This window comes from Artibeus jamaicensis, unplaced genomic scaffold (assembly GCF_021234435.1).
Source record: "Artibeus jamaicensis isolate MK-2021 breed Jamaican fruit bat unplaced genomic scaffold, CSHL_Jam_final contig_490, whole genome shotgun sequence".
Classification (NCBI taxonomy): domain Eukaryota; kingdom Metazoa; phylum Chordata; class Mammalia; order Chiroptera; family Phyllostomidae; genus Artibeus; species Artibeus jamaicensis.
The window spans coordinates 18660718-18680916 of NW_026521861.1; the positions used below are offsets into that span (position 1 = coordinate 18660718).

The 20199-nt window shown below is 53.9% G+C and overlaps 1 protein-coding gene across 1 annotated transcript in view; it reads right to left on the reverse strand.

Annotated features, from left to right (window-relative positions):
- CTBP2 (C-terminal binding protein 2) overlaps nucleotides 1-3238 on the reverse strand; it is a 128543-nt gene extending 125305 nt beyond the window's left edge. Inside the window, exons 1-2 of the mRNA XM_037159135.2 lie at nucleotides 3011-3238; nucleotides 2544-2710 (exon numbers count right to left, since the gene is read on the reverse strand). The gene's annotated coding sequence lies outside the window, so the exon portion shown is untranslated. The remainder of the gene's footprint in view (nucleotides 1-2543; nucleotides 2711-3010) is intronic.
- Between the last annotated feature and the right edge of the window lie 16961 nt (nucleotides 3239-20199).

The following is a 20199-nucleotide window of genomic DNA, read 5'->3' on the forward strand; positions in this document are numbered from 1 at the left end:
AGCAGAGTGGGGGGAGGGGGTGACCGACATCGACACTTACACTAAGCCCCTCCACGCTACAGAAATATGCTTATTTCCTTTGTTTGGTCCTGTTATACTTGATCAAGTGTGAACGATTAAACTGGTTTCATTAAAGACAAGTGCATTCACGGCTGACATCCAACTTCAATGGGAACTGTAAGCATATTTTGCAGGAAGGAGGGCCTGGGTTTTTTTTTATTGTTTTTTTTTTTGCTTGAAACCTACAGTCTCATTAACTTTTCTTCGGGGGGGGGGCAATAAAAAAGGGCACCAGGGGTGTTTACAGGAGAGTGTCAGAGACACTCTTTCAGAGATCTGATGCCAGACAAAAGCGTAGTTAGTGTTTCAACTCTAGGATACAGCCTGGATTACCTACAATAAAGAAAAAAAATCCTGTTTCGATATTAGAGCTGCTCTGACTGAAAGTGTTTAATTAGCATTTGGAATATCACTTTATAATTGCTGTAAGAAGTACTCTTTGAAATCAAATGACTACAAAAACAAGACCCTTTAAACTCCCATTACTTCAAAATATAAAAGATTTGTAAGGAAAAAAATCAAAACAGTGTAATTCTCCTAAGTACACGAAAACTATTTCTACTCTGGGAACCCTAGAGGCAGAACCACAGTCTTAGATACCGAACACGAGATGATTCTCAAAATGCCTTTGAACCCAAGAGCCGAGCAGGGAGACTTGTAGGAGAGTTTAATACATTTCGCCAAAGTCAGGAGGCAGAGTCACTTTGTAAACTAACCAAAATACAGGTCCCCTCCAAATTATCCATGTCAGATAAAAATACACCAGCCTCTAGACTATCCAACAGAATTGCAAATAAGGCACTTAGCATTTTAAATTCCCAATGCATATTTATAGAATAGAATTCTCTTGTCTACCCTTCAAGCCACTCACATCTGACTCTCTAAGAACTTAACCCGATCTTCCATCTTTAAAGAAAAAGGGGGTGGAGGAATCCAGAAAGATCTGTTTAGCTCGGATAGGGCAAGTGAGCCCGGCTCGACGACGTAGGCCACTGCCAAGAGCCTCCCTCTCAAGGACACAGCAAACGGGATTTCTACGAAAATTTCCTCCTTTTCCTTGTAAAATACGAAACGCGGGGACCCAGAGAGCCAACTGCTGCTTGGGCCGCCTCCGGAAAAAGTATTCGCAGGCGGGGGGTGGGATCATCACACTCGCGTACCCGTACACTCAGTGCCCGTGTGTACGCGTGTGTTTCTAGCCGCGGCCGGTTGTGACCATGCAGCGCTCCTGGGCCTGCGGCTTCACAACACCAAGGTGCTGCGTGGGTTTCGGGCAGTCAGCCACGCAGCCTGGCCCCCGGCTGGAGAAAGGCCCCGGCGCGCCTCAGCTGCCGCGCGCCTCTGCCCAACTTGCCCCGGGCGCTGGGAAGATCGCGAGGAAGAGAAAGAAAGGCGCTTCCCCTCGGCCGCGCCGGTCCGTCCTGGCTGCGGAGCACGAGGAGGAAGGAGACCGCGGCAGCCCAGTTGCAGCTGCGCCGCGCTGGGTCCCTGCCGCCCGGGGCGCGCCCTCCCCAGCCCCTCCTGCTAAACTTTTTCTTTCTGGTTCGCCCCACCCGAAAAGTGCAGCCCGGGCGGGGTAGGCGGGCGGGCCGGACTCGGGCGGCAGCGGGCGAAAAGGAAGTGGTGCCCGCGGGAGCGCGGCCGGGCAGAGGAAATGCCCGGCCCTCCTAGCCCCCGCCCGCGGCCCGGCTCACCCTGGGCCCCCGCCCCGCTGCGACTTTGGCGGGCCGAGCCCAACGCGGCAGTGTTGGCGGCGGTGGCAGATGTGGCCCGGCTGCCCGGAGGAGCCAACAATGCGGGGCCGGCAAAACAAAAGGGTTCCACTTCTCCTGCTCTCCAGTCTTTTGCTACCGCTCCCGGAGCGCCGCGCGGAATCCCGGGCCAGCAGGGGCCGCTCCCCTGGGGGCTCCTGGCCGCGCGCGCCCCGATTTCCCTGCGGACCCCCGCTTGCCCCCACCCCCGCCCCGCAAGCGCAAGGCCCCGAGCGCTCGGACTCCCGGTCTCCGGGGATCCGGCCATATTGTCCCCGCGGCGCGCTGCGCGCTCGGCCTGGGTCGCGGGCGGTCCCCGCGCGCGCACCCACCGGCCTCGGGGAGCAGGAGCCGGGGGCGCCTAGGAAACCGTCGCCGAGACGCCGCCGCGCTCGGGATTTCTTTATTTTTTCTATGCCAATGCTGATGGGAAGGTGACCGCCTACTTCGCATTCATCAACTCTCATCACAACAACAAAAATCCTGGCGCGACCGGCAGTGGGGGGCAGCAGGCGGAGACCCCCCAGGCCGGCGCCCACCCCCGGGCGCCGAGCAGGGACACGGGGCCCGGGGCGCAGACCCAAGATGTCCTCGGACGCCGGCTTCGTGTCCTTCGCCCTCCTTCCCCGCCCCGAGTGGCGCAGTGAGACGCGGGCGCGGTGCCCCCAGCCCGCCGCTGCAGGTGAGGCGGGGGCGGCGGCGGCCCCAGCCCTCCCCCGGGGCCCCTCTTACCTGGTCCCGGGCCGCCAGCGTCCACGGCGAAGGGCGCCCACCCGGGAGGCGGCAGCGGCTCCCGCCCCTCCCACCCCACCCGGCGGCGGTGGCGGTGGCGGCGGCTGTGCGGCGCCCCCCCTCAGCGCGGCATGGCTCTCGGCTCAGTCCTCCGCTCCTCGGGCCACCTTAAAATGACACACGCACACAGGGACACACACACAAAAACTTAATCTCTCCAGCGCCCCGCCCCTCCCCCTCCCGCCCTTCCCTCCCTCCCCTCCCCTCCCCTCCCTACCCCTCCCCTTCCCTTCCTCCTCCTCCCCTCGCCGCCAAGCCTCTTCCTACTTCCCCACCCACCCACCCCCTTCCTCCGCCCACCCGGCTCCCAGGGCTCCCCACCCGGGTCCGGGCCCGCGCGCGCCCGCCGGGAGGGGGACGAACTGGGGGTCCCCGGCCGCGCACGCCCCGCGCCGCGCCGCGCTCACCCCCGGGAGGATGCTAATTCCAACTTGGATCGGGGGAGGGAGCGTCCTGGATGCCGAGCGCCTCTCGGCTATTTGCTCTTCTTTATTTGTTTTCTCCTCCGGGGAAGGAGGAGGAAAGCGGAGAGAAAAGGAAAGGGAAAGAAGCTGCGTTGGCCGCGTCCCCGGTGCCCGCCAGCAGCTCCGGAGCGAGGCGGGAGGCGAGGTGAGGGTCGCCGCTCGCTCACTCCTCGCTCCCTTTTTTTTTTTTTTTTTTTTTTTTGGCAAAGGCGGGGTCTCTCTTTGCAAACCAATGACACAACCCCACATGGGCCAGCCTCGCCCCCTAGAGCTACTCCTTACTACAAATCGGCTGTCTCCGGGGATTAGTGGCTCTGCGAAAGTGCACACAGGCGCGGCGGGCGGGCAGGCTGGCGAGGGGGCCGGGCGCGGCGGGCACTCCCCGGCCCCGCCCCGCCCGGGAGGCCCTGTAGAAGTGAGGGGGCCTCGACGGCAGGGGCTAGGATCCCGCCCTAACGGCCCGGGCTCCGGCCCCCCCCCCATTCTCCCTTCTTCCTCCTCCACCCCTTCCACGTGGGGCCCCGGGCGGCTGGCCACATGGGGGGACGTGCGCCCAGCCCAGCCTGGGCGCAGCGCCCCGGTGTGGCTTTGGCCCCATCGGGCCCCCGCCAGGCCCGCGGCGCCGAGCTGCCCCCTTCTTGGCCCCGCGGCTCCAACTTCCTCCTGGGCCCCCGCGCCCGCCGCGTCTGCCTTCTCAGGCCCGCGGGGTCACGCTCGGGCCGGCCACAGGGGGCACTTGCGCTCCCCAAATCCGGATCCGGGAGCCGGTGCCCGCGCCTTGCCCGAAAGGTGGCGATGGCTGTGGGTGCTTGGGGAGAGGGCCTTATGTGCCGGAACTTGCAGCAGTCGTATTCCCTACGAAAAGCAAAACATTTTTTACACATTAAAAAAAAAAATGTTCCTTTCTGTTGCTTGGATCTCCCCGGGCTATTTTTAGACCTTTCTTCGGGTGGGAGCTCCGGGCCTCGCAGGAGAGGCGCGCGGCGGCCCGGGGAGCAGAGGGTCGGGGTCCGAGGCTCGCTGGGCGCCCTTCCTCCGCCAGGGACGCCGTGAGATTAGTCTGGACGCCAAACTGTGCGATCCAGGCCGAGCGCCGGCCGCCGGCCGCACCTGGACCGAATGTCTGTGTTTACGGGGTCGGAGGGCTCTTCTCCCTGCGCCCCAGAGCCCCCCAAACTCATCTCAGTTCCGCGAGGTCGGCCGCGCGTCTTCCAAGCGCCCCTGTGTGGGCTGAACGGAGCCTTTAGCTTCAAACTGTTTAAAAACCATATTGAGATGTTAGGAGCTGGATTGAGACGTAGAGCAGGAAAGGCGTGGGGAGGGCTGGGAGGTCCGGCCTCCGCTCCGCAGGCCCGCGGCCATTCCGGGAGCGATGTGGCTGGAGAGCACCACACCCAGCCGCGTGGAGGACACTCCCTAGGGCCTGGGAGCCGGGGGAAGGGCCACTAAGCCTCGGAACCCCTCTCTGCATCCCAGAGAGCACAGCTCCAGGCCTCTGCCTGTTAACATTTTAACAACTCGGGCTCCAGCTCGCAGCACGGGGTAGGTGATAACCTGCTGGGTTGCTCAAGTGCACTCCCGAGGTTGCCTTGTGCACCGGGCCTTGTGGGGCCCCAGACTCCTGATGGATGGTCCATCATAAAACAGAAAGGTTTGAAAACTCCATCGAAGACCTCCCAGCCTTGATGTCAACACTGGGCCAGGCCACTTGCACCCGCGGGCTCCTGGAATCGGGTTACTGAGATGTCGGAAGCAGGTTTTCCACGTGGCCCTAACAGGCCCCTGCCAGGCCTGGTGGTGCCGGTCCAGTTTCCCCTTTAGTAAAAAAAAAAACCCATCTGCCGGTAACCCTGCATCCCCCCAGACATCAGCTCCTCTCGCCAGCAGTTTGGCCTCAAGGTCATGGCATCTAAGATAGTTCTTGGCATAAACTATAACATAATGACCATAAAGAAAGATGTTCTGCCTCCTTCTCTCACAGATGAGCTCAGGTTCTTAGTGGCCCTCCAGTCTCACCTTGAAACCACAAAACTCCGCTGACTTTTTTTCTATATCTTACTCACCTTGATGTCTACTGTAAGTCCGACCTAACTTAGAAAATAGTACATTCTTTGTGTTGACAATGTTGAAAAGAAGGCATCCTCAGAGCTAGAAATTATTTTCCACTTCAACTGGACACCCTGTATTCTAAAATGTTAATAAGCCCATTTGCCCCCAACATGTGAATTATTTTAAAAACTGCAATTGTTTAAAAGCCAAAATGTTCCCCTGGCTGGTGTAGCTCAGTGGATTGAGCACAGACCTGTGAACCAAAGGATCGCGATTCGATTCCCAGTCAGGGCACATGCCTGGGTTGCGGGCCAGTTCCCAGCAGGGGACGCACGAGAAGCAACCATACATTGATATTTCTCTCCCTCTCTCCTTCCCTTTCCTTCTAAATATAAATAAAATTTAAGAAATAAATAAATAAGATTATTTTTTTAAAAAAACAAAATGTTTCAAACAACAGCAAAACAAAAACAGCCCAACTCAAAAGTGGGCAAAGACTTGAACAGACATCTCTCAAAGGCAGATATGCCAAAATGAACGACAAGGGCATGAAGAGATGCTCAGCATCACTGATCATCCGGAAAATGCAAATGAAGACCACAGCGAGATACCACTTCGTGTCCGTTCGAATGGCTGTTATTGAAAACAAAACAACAAACAACAGAAAATAAGCATTAGTGAGGCTGTGGAGGAACGAGAAAATATGTGCCTGGCCGGTGGGAATGGACATTGGTGCAGCCGCTGTGGGAAACAGTATTGAGGTTCCTCGAAGAGCCCCGTAGAATTATCATAGGAACCAGTAATCCCAGTTCCAGGTGGGTACACACAAGAATGAAAGCCAGGCTCTCACATATTCGCACATGCCTCCAATGTCTGTAGCATCACTCACAAGAGCAAAAAGGTGGTGATAACTCAAATGCCCACTGAAGGATAAATGTGGTGTAGGCACCTTGGAATATTGTCCAGCCTTCAAAAACAAACGAAAGCTGACGCCTCCTGCAGCAGGGACGACCCTCGAGGACATGACGCTAAGTGAGAAGAACCAGGCAGAGAGGGCCAGTGTGGGCACCTGCAGTACAGGCACGTTCATACAAGGAGGAGCTTCCCAGGCGCTGCGGGAAGAGGAGAGGGGGTGCTGTTTAACGGGCACACAGGTTCCGTTTGGGGCGGCGGAGAAGTTCTGGGGACCGACAGCGAGGGCGGCGGCTGCCACTGCAGTGTAAATGCATTTCATGCCACAGAGCTGTGCACTGAGACCTGAATAAAATGGTAACTGTGTGTGTTTTACCTCAGCACTATAAAGTTACAAAGTAGCTTTTGTCTTACAGACATCTTGGTTTACACGTATTGCTGTCCGTAAAGGTAATCTTTAACGAGAAAAATGATGATGAAGGGAACAGTGTGCGTTACACCACATTTCAGTGAGTTGCCTCGGGAGCGGGTGGGGACCGAGGGGCGGCAGGGCCGGTTCCCAGTCTTTCTCTGCGTGTCCTTCCATTTGTCCCTGTCTCCCGGGGCAGGTTCGGATTCTGGTGTCCCAACAGGGTCTGGGAAAGACACAAACAAGAACAGCCATAAAAACAACAGGAACAACAGACAATTGTCCACGACTCACGAGGTCCTGGTTCTGGGACGTGAGGTGAACCTTCAGTCTTCCCGGAACGCCCAAGGAGAGATGCGGGTCTGATCCCCACTTCGCAGTGAGGGAAACAGGTGACCTTGTGTGCCTGGCCCAAGGTCACACTGCTGGCCAGTGACAAGCTGGGGCTGGACCTTTGACACCACCCCTGCCCCCCCCCACGTTCAAGAAGGGCTTTTGTTTGCACACACATATCTTCATTAGTATAGATTCAGAAAAGGTAAAGTTAATTACTTCTGAAACAAGTTATCATCTGTTCATTGAACGTTTTTGTCTTTGCTTAATAAGCCTTCAATCTAATCTTTAAAGGGAAGACAAAGAAAGAAGTCCCAAGAATTAATGCTAAACACAAAAACAAAAACAGGTGGGTACAGCGTGGTGGATTTGAAGGCCCCTGAGGACCCACTTCCGAACACCACCAAAAAGCTGTAGTGACAGAGGCAGAAAAGCTACGGATTAGAACAAGGGTCCTACGTGTTACCTTCATTTAGAGGAGGAAAGAATTCAAGGAGTTCAAAAATGTTGCATCTGTCACTGCCTATGACAGGCACATGTCAGTTTTTCCTGGTGGCCTGAGTCAGGCAGAAAAGTCCAAACACTCTGTTTGTTCAGGTCTCCCTACCCCCACCCAAGACAGGCTTCCCTGGGGGGAGCGGTCTGGGAGGGGCACGCTGCGCCAGGCTACGGAGCGGAGGCTTGTTCTTCATTGGGGCGGACTCGGCTCATTTGCCCAGGAGTCTCCATTCCCATGCCATGTTGCCGGTGAAGACGTCTTTCCTCCTGGTTGGATTCTGTTTGTTCCGGGTTAAATGGCCTCTGCTAATGGGTCTCTTTCAGCCAATAAAGTTTGAACTCCTTATCAAAGTGACTTCTCCCCCTTTTCAAGGAGTGTCTCTCCTCCTTTCTGGGTACTAGGATTCGGGATTCAGATAGCAGGTGTTTTCCAGCCCCAAGGCTCTTGGGGAGGGGTCCTAGCTCTCCGGTTGAGGGGTCTGACCTGGGGAGCCCCTGTACTGCAGTATGAGGGCGGCTGTAACTGGCCCAGGTATAACTCTCAGCACAGAGAGAGCAAGGGCTTGTTCCTGGGGTGCCAGCCACTTCCCCACTGGCCCAGCACAGCTGCCCCTCTAAGATGCTGCCTTGTCCTCCAAAGCCCCCTCAGCCCGCCCCCCTCCACAGGGCCACCTCCCTCATGAATGCACAGCACCTCCTAACTTTCAGGTGCGTTCCACATCCCCAAGAAGCCACGGGTTCTGTCCAGGTCACGACATAGGGCATCAGTCCTACCACAGGCCACCCCCCAGCACACACCCACACTCACTCACGGGTGGGCTGGCGGCACAGGGACAGAAGGGTCAGTGCTGAGGCTCCCTCTCTGTCTGCACCCTTCCGGAAGAAAATAAAGGGCAGCTCTTGTAAAACAAATGATTGGCTTTGAACAGAGAATGAAAACCGGGTTAACCGCAATTCCTTGTTGCCTTGGCTGATGGGGAGCTCAAAGTCGTAGGTAACACTCAAGGATGCCAACCAGCCTGCTGTCACGCTCCAGGAAGCCACAGGCACTTCCTCCGTGGAAAGCGACTGTGAACACGATGCAGGAGAGGAGTGGCTTGTGCTGTTTGAAAGGGCACATGAAATAGTTTCACGTGATTTTTCATCTGGAGGACACAAGACCAACTGTTCTGATAATTCCCATTACGGAAAGTAAAGCTCCCTAAACTCTTCTTGCTTGGTGATGACGCTTGGCAGGGACAGAAGGGTCACTTCCCGGACTTGCAAATGCCGACTGAGATGCTGTTGGAAGGTGAGTCTTGTTCCCATTCCGACGTTTTTGATCAACTGTAGGGTTGTGTATGTTTCACTATTACCACCTAACGCGTGTTTTTTGGAAGTAGGTGGGAAATTATTCATAAATACACAAAAATCCCAGTCACATCACCATGTCTGACTTAGAGCCAGGGACTTTTTTTAGGGGACAAACGATACGGTGGGGACAAGAATTGCCCTCAGTGGCCTTTGTCACATTTTGGAACCATGAAATTATGTGACGGCTTCATCTGTGTGGTGGGGCCTTGGACAGCAGGAGGTGCCTGATGAAGTATTCCTTGGATGGATGGGCGGAGGGATGGATGGAAAGAAGGACAGATGGATGAATCACGCCGTGACTATATTTTGAGAGATTTCAGCTGTAAGAAGTTATATATACAAACTGACAAAGAGACTCAATTGATTTTAATTGAACATGTTATTACTAGGGAGGTAGGATCTGGGGTTCTCTTTAAAGGTGTTTTAACCTGTACTTTGTTAGGTTGTTTTTCTAATGCACAAGAGTAAAAGGCAAAGAGACATGACATGCAGCAAACAATTTGGAAAAAATAATACACATGGAAAACAAATGTGTCAAAACCTTAAAAACTGGTGAACTGGGCTGATGGGTATATGGGAGTGTTAATGGCTGCGCTGTTAATTTAGAAATTGTTTACAAACGAAAGCTGTTTTTAGAAAAATCCACAGCCCCAGTGTGAAGTGCTGTGTTTGTGAGGCACTCCTTCCCCCACGTGCAGCCGCCTTCCCGTAGGAAGGCCTAGTTCCTCCCAGGCTCTGTGCCCCAACCGCCCCACCCCCGCCCCCACCCCCACCCCGGTCCCAGCAGCCTCTCTGCCTCTCAGAACCTGACCCCGGGAGAGGCTCCAGGGACAGGCAGCACTGCGGGGCAGGGCTCTCCCTTTGCAGAGAGCAGGGGCCTCTCACTGAGGTCCTCACTGCTATCTCTCCGGCTTCATTTCCAGGAAGCAACGGCTGTCAGAAAAAGACCGTGGCCCTAGGTCACAGTGGTCCTGTTATCACAACCCCTTTCTGCAATGGAACGGGCTAGCTGTGTGCACTGAGAATTTCAAGACCCCTGTCGCTGGCGTCGCAGGGACCTGGACTTAACGGTGGAGTCACTCCCGTGCCTGCCATCCAGGGCCAGCTCACTTCAGGCCCACCACCCCGGGAGGTCTCCATGGCTGTCCTGAAGGGAGGTGGCAATTCTGCCACACTTTTTACAGAATGGCTGTGATGTCATTGCAATGCGATCCCTAACTAATTCCAACCAGTGGGTACACGCAGCCCTTTCCAGCCCTGTGCTCGCGCCCTGGGCGGTGAGTGTTGGAAGCCCTCTTTCAGAACTTAATTGGCATTCAGGGGTAAGCCCCTCAGTTTTATTTTTTAGTGAAACGCACACTCCCATGCACGCACCCACTCACACGGTGCCTGCATCCTTTGGAAAACAGTGACTTCGGTCCTAGGAAAACAAGGACAAGCTTGCCGATCTGCAGAAATGCGTGTCTGTGGTGTCAGGTGTGGAAGAAACACCCGTATTGACCTCCGAGCAGTCAACCGAGGCTGGAGGAGGCCGCTCTGTGCCCAGCCTGGCTGGGTCCTGGGACACACACGGGCCTGAGCTGGGTGCCACCTCCAAGGACGAAGGACCTCAGGGAAACTGCGTTGGCCCACGGAGCACCTGGTCTAATCCCCACCGTGATTCAGGGGAGGGAGTCAACCCAGAGGGCTGGTGCCGCGCCAGTTCCCCGGGCTGCAGCTGGTCCTCAGACGGACCCCGCACTCTGCTTACTGCTCTGCTGTCTTGAAATTCCGGACAATTCTGAGCGAAGGACCTTATGTCTGCACTCCGCACTGGGCCCCACAGATTAGATAGACAGTCTGCATTAAGTAATTTGCCACAGGCTCCTCCCCCCAGGGTGGCGAAGTCTCTTTTGGCCAATGACTGTGTGCAGTGAGGCTCTTCCAACCTCTGAGTTCGAGGGGCTTCAACCACCTTGGGAAGCTAATTTAAACACTGAGATAAAACAGGCTTGACCTGTGTGCACTGTAGAACCCAGGACGGAAAAGCCTAGAATTCTGTGTGAGTGACTCATGGGGTCAAACCGAAGCCAGCAGGAGTGGAAAATGTCCCTGGCCTCTCGGGAGGCCACCTCCTCAACATGCCCAGCCTTGGAATGTTACTTTTCCTGTGGCAGGGCAGGTCGGTGACACACAGACCTTCGGACGGGTCAGCGGCCATGACTAACCCCGCAGTCACAGAGGCCACTGACGTGACTCAGCCCCCCGCCGCGCCCGCCGTGGGGCCGCGGTGGGAAGGGCCAAGAGGGATGCAGCATGGAGATGGGCCGTCTGTTGGGATGACTGCACACGGGACGGTCCCAGCGTCACAGGAAGTGATTCAGCTCCAACTGCAACTGGCGTCCTGGTCTAACGCTCCTGATGTGGCCTGTAGTTCAGTCACCTGCAGAGCAGCCCCGAGATGGGGCTGACTTCCGTGAGTCTGTCCTCCCCGGGGAACTCTGGGGTTAAAAAAATCACTCATCCATTCTTCCCCCTGAAAAATATACACGTAAGGCCCATGTTCATCAGGTCAGCTGGCCACAGGGCCCCTGCTGGCCCATCCCCATCACTCACAATGCACGTACCATCCCAGGAAAGCGTCCTGTTTTACATTAGCCAGGACGGCCGTTGCGTTTCAGACGAGGATGCTGAGGCTGCAAGGTTGGGCCACTTGCCAAGGCCTCCAAGCAGATAAGCCCTGGAGCTGCAGCGGAAACTGCGGGTCCCGGGGCCTCCTGGGCCTCCGGGTTCTGCTGTCTTGCCGGCTCTCTGGGATTGGACGAGGGAGTTCGCCCGGCCCCGCCCCCGGCCCCTGCATCCCTGGAGACGTGCCCTCACGTGTCATTTGTGCCGGGAAGAAATGAAGCTGCGCTCTGGTTAGTTTTTCTTCCCTGCTCCAACGTTTCATTTCGAGATTGTTCAAATCTATAGAAAAGCTGATTTAATAGTACAATGAAAGCTCGGAAGCCTGCCTAGTGGGACCATTTGTTCACATTTTATCACATTTGCTTTCGCTTTTTTTCCTCTCTGTTCATAAATATCTTTTTTTCGAACCACTTAAGAGTAGGTTGCAGACATCCTGATGTCTGACCCTTAAATACTTCGGCATGTCCCAGGAAGAAAGATCTCCTGCTACAAGAGTCCAACATTGCATCACGTTTATGAAAATTAACAGGACCTGGTAATACAGGGGCTGCCGATTCAATGCCATTCCGTGTGTGGCCGGCGTCCACAGACTAGCTGTTACAGATCGGCGGCAAACTCACGCTGAAATTAAGAGCAGTCTTTAAGGACCTTTCACAGCAATTTGACAAAGTCATTTTAGACCTATGCAGTTTAATAATAAAGATTCTGGGCTTATATTTTATATATTTTGCAAGAAATTCACTCTAACTGTATTTTACAAAAGCACCAGCCTGAGACACACTGAACCACAAAAGCAAAAACTGTTCCTTCGCCACAGACAGTTTGAGAAGCATGGTCCCATTCCCAGGCCATTTTCAAACTTTCCCAATTATCTCAGAACTTCTTTTGTCAATTGTTTTTGATCTAGCACCCAGTTGGGTTCACGCAGTGCGTCTGGTTGTCACGGGGTCTGTGGTCTCCCTGAGTACGCACGGGGCTGCCTTCCTGCTTCTCTGTGAACTTGAAGGTGTGCCCACCCAGTTGAGAGGCGGGAACTACTTCTGGCCGAAGACCTTGGTGCAGGAACACCACGCAGTCAGGTAAGCGCTCCAGGTGGCGGACCCAGGGTGGACTTAGGGGCTCCTCTGCCAGGAAGTACCTTGCGTTTGTCTGAACTCATTCTCACCGCAGAGAAATGTTTAATGTGCTTGATATAAGGCATGGCACAAACAACTACCGGTCACCGCACAGGAAAAGCATCCAACATGGCACCTGGCATGGGCACCAGGTAGGCACGTCCAGCGGAGGCCGCTGGGCTCGCTCCCACACTGGCTCTGCACTGCGACCCGAGCAGTGTCGCAGGCCTGTGCTTAGAAGGCACAGGTGTCTGGTGTTGCAATCCACAGTCGGGGTCGAACTGGAACTCCTCGTAATTTCTAAGTGGGGCGCCCTGCATTCTCATTCTGCTCTGGGCGCTGCGGACTAGGTAGTGGCCCTGCCACTCCCCAAACCTATTCCACGCACCTCTGATTTCCGTAGCTGATGGGGCGACTGCCTGGGCTCCATCAGGTTCCCCTCGAAGGACAGCACATGTGTCAGGCATGGAGGGCACAACCGTCTGCATTGGTCCCTGAGCCTCTGTGACACCACTGCATCCCACTGACCTGGCTCCTGCTCTTAAAACATGCAGTCCTTTAAAAAATTTTTTTTTTTTACTTTTAGAGAGAGGGGAAGGGAGAGAAAAAGACAAGGAGAGAAACATCCATATGTGGTTGCCTCTTATGTGGCCCCCACTGGGGACCTGGCCTGAAACCCAGGCATGTGCCCTGACTGGGCGTCGAACCGGCGACCCTTTGGTTTGCAGCCTGTGCTCAATCCACTGAGACACACCAGCCAGGGCAGGACACGCAGTTCTGAGATGTGCTCTGTGCACATCCCAGAGTTCCTGGGGGGACCGAGCCCCTGGCTCCCAAGCCCCCTCCCACTGCAGGTAGAAACTGGGTTTTATTCAGAATACATGACTTACACTGGGGCCCAGGGCTCGGAGTTCCTTGGATAAACCAGCAGAATGAGCGAGCTCAGGCCAGAGGGTAATTTGAACCCCTGGGATCAGCTCACATGTCAACTGCAGTGGCATTTTCAACTTTGTGTCATTGCATGGAAGCCAGACTTCTTGGGTGGACTGTGGCCCCATTTTCAGCCCTTTTTGTAAGTGGGCTGAGACCTTAATGTCTGAGATGGGCCATAATCCCAACTGGGCTTTTCTCACATAGTTGTTTGGAAATAGCCTCCGAGGCTAATCATTAATACACATAAAATATTTATTAAGTACTTAATCTATGCCAGGCTCCTGTGCCAGCCGCTAAACAGATCAAGAAGAACTGGGCACAGGCCCCACCCTCAGTAAGCTCCTGGTGCACCTCGGGCGTGACAAAAATCCACGGCTTCCTGCCTGGAGCGTTTACCAGACACCCACACAGGCACGGCACCGACTCGGTGCTGAGGTTCCTGCTGCCCGGGAGCCCCGGGGGAGAATCACCGCGCTGCACCAGGACTGGAGGCAGGCGCTTTCCTTGCTGTGCCTTTCCTTTGACCACGTGGTTTTGGAGAAACGCACCCTTCTCTGGGCCTCCTCCTCCCCTGTCCAACTGAGCAAACGCAATGGGAAGACCGTGCAGGGCTTGTCAACTCCTGTGTCAGCCTTGTGGTCCCTGCGCATCTATTAAGCTCTCACCACGTGCCAGGAACTGCACTAAGTCCTTGCCAGGCATCACTTTATTTCATCTTTGCGACCACTCGATGAGCTGTGGATTTTAAGCCTCCTCGTTTCACTAAGAAACTAAGGCCCGGAGGGAACCATTCCATTTCCATGGGGGCTTTAAACAAAAGTGCAGTGGCCCGACCCCAGGACGTCCCGAGGGGACTCTCAGAGGGAGCAACAGCCCACCCCCACCTGGTGAGGGCCAGTGGGGAAGTCTCTGTGAGTCCCCAGCTGGCAGAAGAGAGGGAGAGAGGGGTGAATGCTCCGCCTACTTCCCTCTCAGGTCTTTCCCACACCACACCAAAAGGGCAGCATGTCAAACACAGCATCCCCGGCCCATCCTCCGGTGCACTGGCCTCCTCTCAAGCTTGTTTCCCTGGTGGAGACTGAAGATCCCCTTTCTGGTCGACTTCCCTCTCTAGGCCGGTGCCTGGGAAGCTCCCACCCAAGTCTGGACGGGCGCGAGCAATGAGAGAGCCCCTTACAGGACGCGTTCGATCAGCTCTCACCACCTGGTGTCTCGCTGACACGTTCTCGTTTCCCTTTCATGCCTGTGTTCCAGATGTCTCCCATTTCCCTCCAGATCCCTCTGCCTCCTTTCCCACCCGCTCTGCCGTGGGAGGCGGGCCTGTACCGACTGCACCGGTGTTCGCTTGCTCGTGGGTTCACAGTGGGGCCTGGCCAATGGGAGACACAGCCTCCTGGAGGGAGCGAGAAGGAGGGCGGTGTATTTTCCCCTGGGTCCCCCTCCTTCCTCCACCTGCATCCCCCCCACTACCAGTTGCTGTCTTGGGCTGACTCTGCCTTTCCACCCAAAGCCACATGTCCCCCTTTCTTTTAAAATTTATTAAGATCTAATTCACATCCCATAAATTTCACCACTTGAAAGTACACCCTTTCGGCAGTTTATAGTCTATTCATAGAGTCTTGCAACGAGATCGCCACCGTCTAATCCCAGAACTTTTAAACGACGCCCCCAAAGAAACCAGGAACGTGTTAGCAGTTGCCCCTCGCTCCTCGTCCCCCGCAGCCTAGGCAGCCGGTGACCCAGGTCTGTGCCTGTGGGTTTGCCCGCGCTGGCCATTTCCTCTAAATGGAGTCGCAGAACGTGTGTGGCCTTTCGTCCGGCTTCTTCCGTTTGGTGTAACCTCTTCAAGGCTCAGCTGGGTGGGAGCACGAGCCAGCAGCCGGTGCTTTCAGGCCTCCTGTCGATGCTCCAGATGACCCCCCCTTCCTCTCTGGGTTCTAGGAGCTTCCATCTTTCCTTGCCCTTTGGGCTGCAAGGCGGCGACAGCTGTCCTTCCAGGTTCTGCATTGTCCCGCGGGGTCTCTCTGCACTACCGTTTTTAGAAACACACCCTCCCCCAACCCTCCCGTTTGGAACGTGCCTCTCTGCCTGCTCTGATCGATGCCCAGGCTCCTTGTGCAAAGTTTACATTTCGTACGAATTTCCATAATACAGCTCCCTTACTTTTTCCTGGTGAGCTGGGACAGAAATAAATACGTAATAGGTTTGCTGATGACGTGAAACTTGGTGGGTGGCTTGTCCTCAGACCCCTTGCCTGCAAGCAGGGCGCTGGATGGTCTTCAGAACTCTTGTGGGGCTGGCACCCCCCACGCCTGCCACTTCTGCAAGTTCCCGTTGGGGACCCTCGGCTGCCTCTGGGAGTAGCTGCATTCGCCTGGCTCAAGACGACAGCAATGGGACATGGAGTGAAGGGCCGGGCTGAGAAGTGGACGAGGCTTGTGAGTTCACACGAAGATACACTTGGGGAGTGTGCAGCACCCTAATTTTAAAAGAGGGCTCCTTGGGAGGAACACGAGAAGCCAAGAGAGTCGTGTTTTGGAGTTTTTTTTTTTGCTTTCTTCTTGTCACCGCTGGTGGCTGAGACAGACTGCCCAGCCTCTGCCTACCCACGAGGATTCTCAAAGAGTTTTCAACAAATTTCATTTAGTAACAAGGAACAGCTCTATTAAAAAAAAAAAAAGAATACCATTTGCAAATGACCCCCATTACAATACATAGGGCTTTGATATTTACTGTCTTATGGAAGAGTTGGCAGGAGCAGCCAAGAAAGACAATGAGCCCCAGGGTGGAGGACCCAGAAGAACAAGGCAGGGCTTTCTTCAGCTTGTCACTCAAACCCGAGGGCTTCTTTCTGGAGTGACTTTTGATGTGAATGCTCCAACGGCTCCAAGGGCAATGGCTATTGAAGTCTTTATGGTAAAACTGGGGAGCCATGCAACTGTTTAGAATAGGAAGAGGATTCTTGAAAACACCACAAAACAAACACTTGGACCAGGGCTTTGGGAAGGAGAAGAAAGTCCAGGTCAGCCCAGTTCATCGCCCAGTTCAAGGGAATTTTATTTCCAAAGACAATGTGTAAGCTGTTCCTATTCCAACGCAAGTGTGAATGGCCTTCTGAAGGTTTCATCTACAGTGTTTGGGGGAAGGTTTCAAACTTGACGGGCACACAGTGTTGGCTGGAAGCAAGAAGACCTGCCCTCATATACCGGGTGGGGGTTTTAACTGGCCCAGCATTTCTGGGAGGAGGTTTGGCAATATGTATTCAAAGCCTCAAGAGTAGCTAATGAGTTTATGAAAAGATGCTCAACCTCACTCAACATTATGGAAGATGAAGGTCAAAACCACAAGAAGATAGGACCTCATGCCTATTAGCACGGCCGCCATCCCTCTATCGAAAGCACGCCAGGCAAGTGCTGGCGAGGGCCGGGAGAGAAGGGAACCCTGGTGCTCTGCTGGTGGGGAGGCAAAGTGGGGCAGCCGTTCTGGGAAGCAGCGTGGAGTTTCCCTGTGAGGTTAAAAATGGAATTACCATATGTCCAGCAATCCCACTGCTGGGTATATACGCAGAAGAATGAAAAGCAGGATCTTGCAGAGACATTTGCACGCTCATATTTACCAGATTATTGTTCACAACAGCCGAGAGGTGGAAACCACCACATGTCCACAGATGGATGGGTGGGCAAACAAAACGTGGCATGTACATTCAATGCACAATATTCGGCCTTACACAGGAAGGACATTTTGACGTCTGCTGCAACTTGGTGAACCTCGAGGGCATCATGCCAAGTGCAACAAGCCAGTCACGAAAGTACAAACTGTGTGGTTCCACTTATATGAGATCCTCAAACTAGTCACAATGAGAAAGCACTAAGTAGAAAGGGGCTGCCAAGGGCTGAAGTGGGGAGGGGCCTTGGTGGTTGATGGGCACAAAGCCTTCAGCTTTGCGAGGCGAAAATCTCCTAGAGATCTGTACCGCAGCAACGCGGGCGTACTCACCCCTCCTGCGCTGTTCACTGAACACGTTGGAGGTGGTACATTTAAACCATTTAAATGAAATGTTACGTGTTTGCAACGACGAATAAAAGTCACATGAAAGCTTTTTAAAAGCCTTCAACAGGGTTTTATCCTTTGCCAAGGAATTCCATTTCTGGAAATGTTTCCTGAGATGCTCTCAGGGTGCATGTGGTCTGTTGCAGGCAGTGTGGTCGGGGGCAGCGGAAACACGGACTTGGCCTTGAGGACTCAGCAACAGGGGCCTGGGTAGACCAATGATCACACACGTTCCAGCGCCATATGCTGCAGCCAATACGAACTTTGTTGTGAGAACATTTAGTGGCATTGAAAATGATCAGGACACATTAAACTAAAAAGGCAAATCGGAACTTAGAATTATACTGTGATCCCAGTTTTGCGATAATTCAGGCACATATGCATAGAACAAAGAGGGGAAGATATACACCAAAATGTGGACGTGGGCCGTCCTGAGCACTGGGTTGCAGCCGACTTTTACATATTTCTGTGTGTTTGTCTCCACTTCCCCAACATGCACTTTTGCGATCAGAAGTAAGCAATTCTTATTAGAAAGAAGAGGAAAAAGGAATTCTGAAAAGGATCATGTCACATGCTGGGAGGTGACGTGTGGGGAGTTAAGAAGTAACTTTCATCGCCAAAAGATTTTATGTACTTTTTACTTTTTTTTAAATATCAAACATGTACACATTACTTTTAGAATTACAAAATGATGACGTCAAAGCGAAGTGTCCTCACTGTCATCTCCCTTTCCCATGCAGACCCACCTGATGACTTTTCAGGGACATGGCTTACCAGGGAGTGAGTTCAGAGGGCACCAGCCAACAGCACAGGTCTAGAAAGCCACGTGCCCGGTGCTGTCCTTCGTGTAAGTTCCAGGCGGTTCAGTGTGCCACCCACGCACAGATACGGAGGTGAGGTGACGGCCCGAGGGGGCGGGGGTTGGGCAGCGGCACCACCTCGTGGGGTCCAGAGAGGAGGACCCACCTGCCTGCCCACCCCCGCGAAGTGAGTAAGCCGCGTGTCCCAGACCGCAGCGGGCACCCGGTGGGAGCGCTGTCCCGAGGCTGGCTCCGCTGTCCAACTTCGGGTCCAGACTCCATTCCGCAGCGGAGGGCGCAGGGTGACGCTTCCCTCCGCCCAAAGGAGGCGCCGGGTTCTGGAGCGCGTCCTGAGCGTGCGCAAGGCCCAGCACCCTGTATTACTCCCTGACAACGGCACTGACAGCGTCCTGTTGGAGAAGCCTGTTTGCCACACAAACACCGGGTCACCGGCGTTACCCGTAAAGGAACAGGCGTGAGAGCACAAAAGACATCGCGGGAAGACTGGGCCCCGGTAAAATCTGACGTGAGCGTTGCAAAATCTGACGTGAGCGTTTTGAAGGAAATCTGAGACAGGGAGGGGTCTGCTTTCAACTGGTCTGGAGATTTAATTTGCTTCATCGGCTCGATTTTGCATGCTTGTAAAATGGTCCTCTGTCCTTGGGACGAATTTGGTTATTTTTATCTTGCTTTTCACTTACTATTATGGCATAGCCAATTTTTCATGTTATACAAAGTCTTCAGAGATCTCCAAAATAGTCCATAACATTCCATTGTGTGCCACAAAGTTGTTCTTTTGGTCGCCCTTGAATTTATTGGAAATTTTGTTAATAAATTTTATTAACATTGCTACTGCAAATAATATTTTTGTGCCTTTCAGCTCTGTTTGCATTCCAGGTTATTTCCTTATGACTGATTTCAAAAGTGAAACCACTAAGTCAAAGGCATTACATCTTTCAGTGGTTTTTTTGTTGTTGTTGCCATCAAAATTTTATTTCATGTTGCTCGTATATATTTCTTCCTTTTTTTGAAGATGAAAACGACCTTTTTCCTAAAGGAAAAAGAAATACCTCCTCAATGTAATTCAGGTTTCAAAGGATCTAAAGTGAAAATTACCAGGCAAATGCATCACAGATAATTACTGTTAACATCCCTTCCAGAACTTTCCTTTTGTACATATATAATAATATGATATATAATAACTATAAATGCTCATCTCTTATTCTTCCTTAACATGTCATGAACATCTGCCTAATAATTTATAGAGGGATATATAAAGATTTTTGCTGGCACAGTCACCCCTACCTGAGTGGAGACATACTTTTTGAACAAGTTCGGGCATTTTTAAGGTTCTCGGCTCCAGTGACTAAGTCACTTTCCAAAGGGCTCCATCTAGCACCACCCACTCTGCTGTCGGTGAGTGACCGTCCCCCTATCAACCAATGAGAATCACTGGAAATGTCCTGCTTCTTACTCTGAGTCGTTTCCAGCAGAGAGTGGAGGTGGGAATCTTGACCCATAGGTTTGGCCGTTTAGGCTGTTTTCCCAGAAAGAATGGAAAAGAGCCGGGGTGGCCCACGCACCAGGGGAGCAGGCGGAGGGGCTGCTGGCCGAGGGGGCCTGGAGCACTGATCCTCACGTGTTGGCAGAATGCGTGTCACGTCTCTGATTTCAGACAGGCATGTGTTCGCTGTGATGCGGGATGCGCTGGGGCAGCGCTGCACGCCAGTGTCAGCAGCTCACTCAGTCTGAGAACCTCCGCGCTCCTGGCTGAGCAGGCGTGTGGCCCTCACAGGAAGCAGGGCGCTCTGAACTGGGCAGGACCTCAGCTCACTCGACGTCCAGGTGCTGGGGGTCAGTGTGGAGACCTGAGGATCTTCGCTGTGCACTCAGGCGGGCGGAGGTTGCTCACCTGCCAGGAAGTCGCCCCGGCAGTGGGAATGGGGGATGTTGGGCGCTGGCTCACTCTGCAGTGACTGTTTGCAGGGCAGGAGGGGCCTCTGACAGCCTGCA